The 8,228-nt window shown below is 40.5% G+C and overlaps 1 pseudogene; it reads right to left on the reverse strand.

Moving 5' to 3' along the window:
- Positions 1-3,073: 3,073 nt before the first annotated feature.
- Positions 3,074-7,433, reverse strand: LOC129494638 (proline-rich protein 3-like; annotated as a pseudogene).
- Positions 7,434-8,228: the final 795 nt, after the last annotated feature.

Here is an 8,228-nt window from a genome sequence, read left to right on the forward strand (position 1 = left end):
CTTGTAGTCATCAATGACAGCCCCCCCCAAAGAGCAGCTGCTCAGGTCAGATGCTAGTAAGGTGGAAACAAATAATAATAAGAAAAATGAAACATGTAAAAGGTCATTGAACTGCTCAAAAATGAAACTATTATATAATTACATATTCTGATTTTATTGCTCTTGGTAGAATGGAAATGATAAATGTATGCACACAAAATTAAAACTCAGACAAATTGGGAGAATTCAAACACAGCCTATTCCCACCTCTCCCATTTTTAGGGTGAAAGGCTACTATTCACTTTCAACTTCTAAGCACCTGCCTCAGAGACTCATTTTTGTACTTATGATCATCTCTGTTGTTTTCCCAAAAGTACAGACAAGGTTACCCCACTAACACAGGGAATAGCTGGTAACCCCAAGCCAGTAGTGTTACCTGGGTGTCGGTGAGCCACACAGCACTACCACACCAAAACAGGCAGTGACTACTCCATTCTGGCTGACTGTTGGCTGTTACTCATCCAGGCCTTGTGCTGCCATACCTTCTGGTTTCAGCTCAAATTAGAAATCTGGGTTTTAAATGTTGGTGACTAATACAAATTAAAACAGCAAGAACAACAAAACCCCCCAAAACCCTGACAACACCTTGAAAGCAGACCAACCAGAACTCATCGGTCAGCCAAGGCCACTGGTGTGCTGCCTATGTTTTTTTATTTTTCCCAGACTATAGCCTGACAAATTATCTGAATACTTTCCTGTTTTCCTTCCCCACATGGTTATGTGGCAGTTATTGATTGAAAGTGCCATAGATATCTAACATAGGAGAACTCTGTATAGTACTCTGACTCTTTCTAGCTTATGCTTTTCTCCTCTTTGCCTCTATGGATAGCCTACTTTTACTTTCTAACTTTTTCCTGTTTTACTGCTGGTCTCCCCAGAGTCCTCTCCCTTTGCAGGGTCACTGTTGTAGGTTCCTAGGCCTCAAACCTGGTTGCCATGAGAGCAAAGCTGGGGCATTTCCTGAGTGGCTGGTTTTTCATCTGAGTTGGTTCTTCTCCCCCTTCTAGAGCACAGCACCTCTAACTATTCCAGAACTCAGTGCATTTCTCTAGAGTTGTCTCTTGTGTTCACATTTCATTTCTCTAATAAATGGGCCTCTCTCCTCTTTTAATCCATTCTTCCATTTCCTGAGCAAAGCTCTCCCGGCTCATGGTCTAATCATTACACATGATGAGAGACCCATTATTTGTATTATACATCTAACATGAGATGTGTGTTTTTATATATTCATCATTTTTACATATGATTAAATTAACAGATTACAACATTTCAACATCGTCAGACAATACCACCATATCTCAACATGTAGGGTAGCTAAGTGTTATTAATGCCATATAAATTATTTTTATTAAATACTGAGCAGGTACAAAGGAATACTACTATATATATGGAAAATATTAAGAGTAACACCATAACACACATACTACTCAGTTTAAGATATGGAATGTTGGGACACCTGAGTGGCTCAGTGGTTGAGCATCTGCCTTCAGCTCAGGTCATGATCCTGGGGTCCTGGGATCGAGTCCTGCATCAGGCTCCCCTGAAGGGAACCTGCCCCTCCCTCTGCCTATGTCGCTGCCTCTCATGAATAAACAAAATCTTAAAAAAAGAGATATGGAATATTTCAGGACTTTTGAAGGTGCTGGCCTTTCAGAGGAAGCTAATAATGCCTAATTTTGAATTGCTATTCTTTTGTTTTGTTTAAATATATAAAAGTTAGTGGTTGAATGTTATAGGTTTTGAATTTTATGTATAAGAAATACCATATGTAGTCCTCTTGACTTGTAGTTCGATGAGTTTTGTTGTTTTTGGAGATTTATCTCTCTCTCTCTTTTTTTTTGCTTGTTTCCACTGCATTTATTACTAATATAAAAAATGTGAAAAAGAAAAAAAAATTCATTCTCAGTTCTCCAAGGGTTCTCATCCTTCCCTCTTGCCCACACAAGTCCTGACCCATTTCCTGAGGGCCAGTGCAAAACCAAACTTATTCACTGCCATTTTAACAGAAAACAACCAGTGCCAAGGATGTAGGGAAGAAGGTTAGATAAGGGCAACAGTACTGTCCAGGTTTCACCCAAGAGTAGGCCAGGTGGAGATTCACAGAATTCAGAGGAAAGGGCTGGTGGCGTCACAAAGACGTACTCTAACTAAAGTGGGCTGGAGAGAAGATTGAATAGCCTCTAAGAGGCTTTAGAGGACATTTCATGGGCTTGTATCAAACCCAGAAAAACTGACACCAGGAGAATGGGGAGACCAGGGAGGCAGTCTTGTGGAAAGTTTCACAATTCTCCTATGTTGGGAGGTGTGGAAAGTCTAGAGGGCATCAAGAGCCTCACTCATGTTGGTGGAAAAACTTACTCTAGTGTTGGGAAGTCACAATGATGCCACGGACACTGAGAAAGGCTATGTATGAGGGGATGCACAGTTTCACAAAGCACAGTGATTACAGACAGAGTGGTGGAGATCATGCTACTGATGCAGTATCTACAAAATCCAAAAGCAGGGAGAGTGGCCTTTCAGGGAGTAACTCTGCATCAGTCATCTGTACTTGACCCCAGGTCAACCTGATGAGTTTCACAGCAACTGGCAACTTTGGGGGTAGGGTTTGTCACATAAAAAGGACTTAAAACAAGCAGCTAGCAGAAGGAAATGATAGGAAACTGCTCCATGGCTCTTAGGAATTGAGGGCAGTACCAAGGGCTGGGTGGACAGATGCACAAGAAACAGGACCAAAGAGGTTTCCTGTCCAGCAGTCAATCGGCAAAGGGGAAGAGGATCCAGGAGACAGTTGAAGAGAGCAAAGGTGGGGTCCTGAAGGTGAGTCTCTGGAGGCTGGATCAGAAGAAAGCCCACATGTTGGGCACCAGTGATGAAACACAACTCTGGACCCCAAATGGGGGAGGTGGCAGATGGGGGTGGCTGTCATTGAGGGTGGTGGGTGGAACAGCCTCATAGTAGCCATCACAGGGCCACAGGGAAATATATGGCCACTAGATCAGAGGGCTCCTTCCAGCCTGGATGGGAAGGCACAATGTCACAGAGGAGGTCCATTGACGCCTGGGTGGTAGAAGGCATAGAGGTCCTCATATTGACAGTGGCCCTTTTTGGCAAAGTGTTGGCAGACAGGGCAGTTGGATTTGTCTTCCATAACTTGGGGGCCATCCTTGGGCAGGCAGGTATTTTTGATAAGAGACCAACCTTTGAGCCTTTGGGGATTTCTCTGCTCTTTGTGAAAGCCTCCTCTGGAGGACCTCCATGGCCTGGTGCAGGAAAACGAGGTTCAGTATTGGCCCTCCACCAGCCACGACCATACGGCCGCACCTGGGGCCCAGGCCTCCCTGAATTGGGCCTCTGCCCCTGGAGGAGGTGGGAGGCTCAGCAATGGTGGAATCATTGGTCCCTTCCATCCTGGAGGACCTCTGTGAAGAGCGGACTTGGGGTCACCAGGCTTTCCATTGGCCATGGTAGGAGGGCCCAGAAGGCTGGGTGGTCCAATGGGACTCCCATCCTCCTCATCTCCAGTCTTCTCCCGCTCTGTCAGTGGGGGCTGCTGCGGTGGTGGTGGCTGATGCTGATTTTGCTAACTTTTGACATTTTTAGACTTTTTAATTTTTACTTATTAGATGGGCTTAAATAGGATTTGTGTGTGTGTGTATGTGTGTGGTTCTGATTTGCCTTTATTTATTTATTTTTAGTGAAGTTTGACTTATTTTTGCTTGTTTCCTTTGCCTTCCTAGATGTATCTTGCAAGAAGTTACTGTGGCCAAGTTCAAAAAGGGTGTTGCCTATGTTCTTCTCTAGGATTTTGATGGATTCTTGTCTTACATTTAGATCTTTCAACCATTTTGAGTTTATCTTTGTGTTGGTATAAGAGAATGGTCAAGTTTCATTCTTCTGCATGTGGCTGTCCAATTTTCCCAGCACCATCTATTGAAGAGACTATCCTTTTCCAGCAGATCTTCTTTCCTGCTTTGTTGAATATTAGTTGACCAGAGAGTTGAGGGCCCATTTCTGGATTCTCTATTCTGTTCCACTGATCTATGTCTCTGTTTTTGTGCCAGTGCCACACTGTCTTGATGATCACAGCTTTGTAGTACAACTTGAAAGCCAGCATTGTGATGCCCTCGCTCTGGTTTTCTCTTTCAATATTGCCCTGGCTGTTCGGGGTCTTTTCTGATTCTACACAAATCTTAAGATTATTTGTTCCAATTCTGTGAAGAAAGTCCATGGTATTTTGATAGGGATTGCATTGAATGTGTAAATTGCCCTGGGTAGCATTGACATTTTCACAATATTAATTCTTCCAATCCATGAGCATGGAATATTTTTCCATCTCTTTGTGTCTTCCTCAATTTCTTTCAGAAGTGTTCTGTGGTTTTTAGGGTATAGATCCTTTACCTCTTTGGTTAGGTTTATTCCTAGGTATCTTCAGCTTTTCGGTGCAATTGTAAATGGTACTGATTCCTTAATTTCTCTTTCTTCACTCTCACTGTTAGTGTATAGAAATGCCACTGATTTCTGTGCATTGGTTTTGTATCCTGCCACATTGCTGAATTGCTGGATGATTTCTAGCAATCTTAGGGTGGAGTCTTTTGGGTTTTCTATATACAGTATCATGTCATCTGTGAAGAGGGAGAGTTTGACTTCTTCTTTGCCAATTTGAATGCCTTTACTTCTTTTTGTTGTCTGATGGCTGAGGTTAGGACTTCTAGTACTATGTTGAATAACAGTGGTAAGGGTGGACATCTCTGTTGTGTTCCTAATCTTGGGGGAAGGCCCCCAGTTTTTTCTCATTGAGAATGATATTTGCTGTGGGCTTTTCATAGATGGCTTTTAAGACACTGAGGAATATTCCCTCTATCCCTACAGGCTGAAGAGTTTTGATCTGGAATGGATGATGTATTTTGTCAAATGCTTTCTCTGCATCTATTTAGAGGATCATATCGTTCTTGTTTTTTCTCTTGCTGATGTGATCTATCAGACTGTTTTACGAGTGTTGAACCAACCTTGCATCCTGGGGATAAGTCCCACTTGGTCATGGTGAATATTCTATTTAATGTACTTTTGGATCCTATTGCCTACTATATTTTTGAGAGTTTTTGCATCTGTGTTCATTGGTATATAATATTGGTCTATAATTCTCCTTTTTGTTGGTGTCTTTGTCTGGTTTTGGAATTAAGGTGATGCTGGCCTCACAGAATGAGTTTGACGTATTCCACCCTTTTCTATCCTTCGGAACAGCTTTAGTAGAATAGGTATTGTTTCTTCTTTAAACGTTTGATAGAATTCCCCTTGGAAGCCATCTGGCCCTGGACTTTTGTGTCTTGGGAGGTTTTTGATGACTGCTTCAATTTCCTCCCTGGTTATTGGCCTGTTCAGATTTTCTATTTCTTTCTGTTCCAGTTTTGGTAATTTGTGGTTTTCCACAAATGCATCTATTTCTTCTAGACTGCCTAATTTGTTGGCATATAGCTGCTCATAATACATTTTTAAAATCATTTGTATTTCCTTGGTATTAGTTGTGATCTCTCCTCTTTCATTCATGGTTTTATTGAGTCTTTTTTTCTTTTTAATAAGGATGGCTAGGGGCTTATCTATCCTCTTAATTTTTCAAAGAACCAACTTCTGGTTTTGTTGATCTGTTCTACAGTTCTTCTTGTCTCTATTTTGTTGAGTTCTGCTTGAAGCTTTATTATCTCCCTTCTTCTGCCTAGTGTAGGTTTTACTTGCTGTTCTTTCTCCAGTTCCTTTAGGTTCAAGGTTAGCTTGTGTATTTGAGTTTTTTCCAGTTTTTTGAGGGAGGCTTGTATTGCAATGTACTTCCCTCTTGGACCACTTTTCCTGTATCCCAAAGATTTTGAACAGTTGTATCTTCATTTTCATTTGTTTCCATGAATCTTTTAATTCTTCTCTAATTTCCTGGTTGACCCATTCATCTTTTAGTAGGATGCTCTTTAACTTCCATGTGTTTTAGTTTCTTTCAAATTTCTTCTAGTGATTGAGTTCTGGTTTCAAAGCATTATGGTCTGAAAATATGAGGGGACAATCCCAATCTTTTGGTATCAGTTGAGACCTGATTTGTGACTCAGTATGTGGTCTATTCTGGAGAAAGTTCCATTTGCACTTGAGAAGAATGTGTATTCAGTTGCTTTCGGATGCAAAGTTCTGTATATATCTGTGAAATCTATTTGGTCCAGTGTATTATTTAAGGCCCTTGTTTCTTTGGTGATGTTGTGCTTAGAATATCTGTCATTTGCAGAAAGTGCCGTGTTGAAGTCTCCTACTATTAGTGTATTATTATCTAAGCACGTCTTTACTTTGTTGTTGATTGATATACTTGGCAGCTCCCACAGTAGGGGCATAAATATTCATGATTGTTAGGTCTTCTTGTTGGATAGACCCTTTAAGAATGATATAGTGTCCCTCTTCATCTCTTACTACAGCCTTTGGGATAAACTTTAATTTATCTGATATGATGATTGCTACCCCTGCTTTCTTTTGAGGAGCATTTGAATGGTAAATGGTTCTCCACCCTTTCATTTTCAGGCTGGAGGTATCCTTAGGTATAAAATGAATCTCTTGTAGACAGCAAATAGATGGGTCTTGCTTTTTTAATCCAGTCTGATATACTGTCTTTTGTTGGAATCATTTAGCACATTCACAGAGTAACTATTGAAAGATATGATTTTAGTGTCATCATAATACCTATTCAGTCCCTGTTTTGGGGGATTATTTCTTTGAGCTTCCTCTTTCTTTTACAGGGTCCCCCTTCATATTTCTTGCAGAGCTGGTTTGGTGGTCATATTCTTTAAGTTTCTGCCTATGTTGGAAACTCTTTATTTCCCCTCTATTCTGAATGACAGCCTTGCTGTATAAAATATTCTTGGCTGCATGTTCTTCTCATTTAGGACCTGGAATATATCCCACCAGCCCTTTCTGGCCTGCCAGGTCTCTGTGGAGAGGTCTGCTGTTAATCTGATATTTCTCCCCATATAAGTTAGGGATCTCTTATCTCTTGCTGCTCTAAGGATTTTCTCTTTATCTTTGGAATTAGCAAGTTTCACTATTAAATATTGAGGTATTGAACAGTTATTATTGATTTTGCGAGGAGACCTCTCTACTTCCTGCATCTGAATGGCTATTTCCTTCCCCAAATTAGGGAAGTTCTCAGCTATGATTTGTTCAAATATACTTTGTCACCCTCTCTCCCTCTTGGCATCTTCTGGAACTCCAATTCTATGTAGATTCTTCCTTCTCAGGCTATCATTTATTTCCCTTAGCTTTTCCTCATGGTCTCTTGATTGTTTTTCTCTTTTTTCCTCAGCTTCCGTACTTACCATCAACTTGTCTTCTCTGTAGCTCACTCTTTCTTTCACCTCGTTAACTCTTGTCATTAGGACCTCCAGTTTGGATTGCATCTCATTTAATTGATTTTTAATTTCAGCCTGATTATATCTAAATTCTTCAGTCATGAAGTCTCTAGAGTCCTTTATGTTTTTTTTTTTTCCCAGAGCCACCAGTAGCTTCATAGTTGTGCTTCTGAATTGGCTTTCTGACATGGAATTGAAATTTATATTCTGTAACTCTGTGGCAGAGAGCACTGTTTCTGATTCTTTCTTTTGTGGTGAATTCTTCCTTCTAGTCATTTTGTTCAGTGCAAAGTGGCTGTATAAGCAGGCTGAGTCAAGAATATCAGCCACGACCTAAGTAAGTTCCATCCTAGATGATTCTGACATGGTTGAGACCAGAAAATGAAAAAGAAGATCTGAACAAAATAAAAGGATCACTAAAGTGCAAAACAAATTTTAAAACAAAGTAGTAAAGAATAAAAGGCCAAACCACAAAGAAGAAGAAAAAAGAAAAAGAATAAAATAAAAAAGTAAAGAGGAAAAAGAAAAAAAGGAAAAAAGGGGAAGGACTGGGAGATGGTGGTGGTGAAGAAGTTGTAGTGGAGGGAGAATTTAGTCTACCTGAGGCGTCCTAGAGGGTGATCCTTTTGGTTCTGAGTGTATTAAGTTCTGTATGTTAGAAGAACATACGTCTTCTAACATAAGATGTTCAATCCCAAATTTATATAAACCAGCAATAATTATAGAAAGCCCCAACATTGACCACCAAAACACATACAAGATAAAAGAGGGGGGCAGAATGGAAATGAAGAGAGAATATAATCTCACAGAATGAACCAG

The sequence above is a fragment of the Nyctereutes procyonoides genome, unplaced genomic scaffold (assembly GCF_905146905.1).
Source record: "Nyctereutes procyonoides isolate TBG_1078 unplaced genomic scaffold, NYPRO_anot_genome, whole genome shotgun sequence".
NCBI classification, from domain to species: domain Eukaryota; kingdom Metazoa; phylum Chordata; class Mammalia; order Carnivora; family Canidae; genus Nyctereutes; species Nyctereutes procyonoides.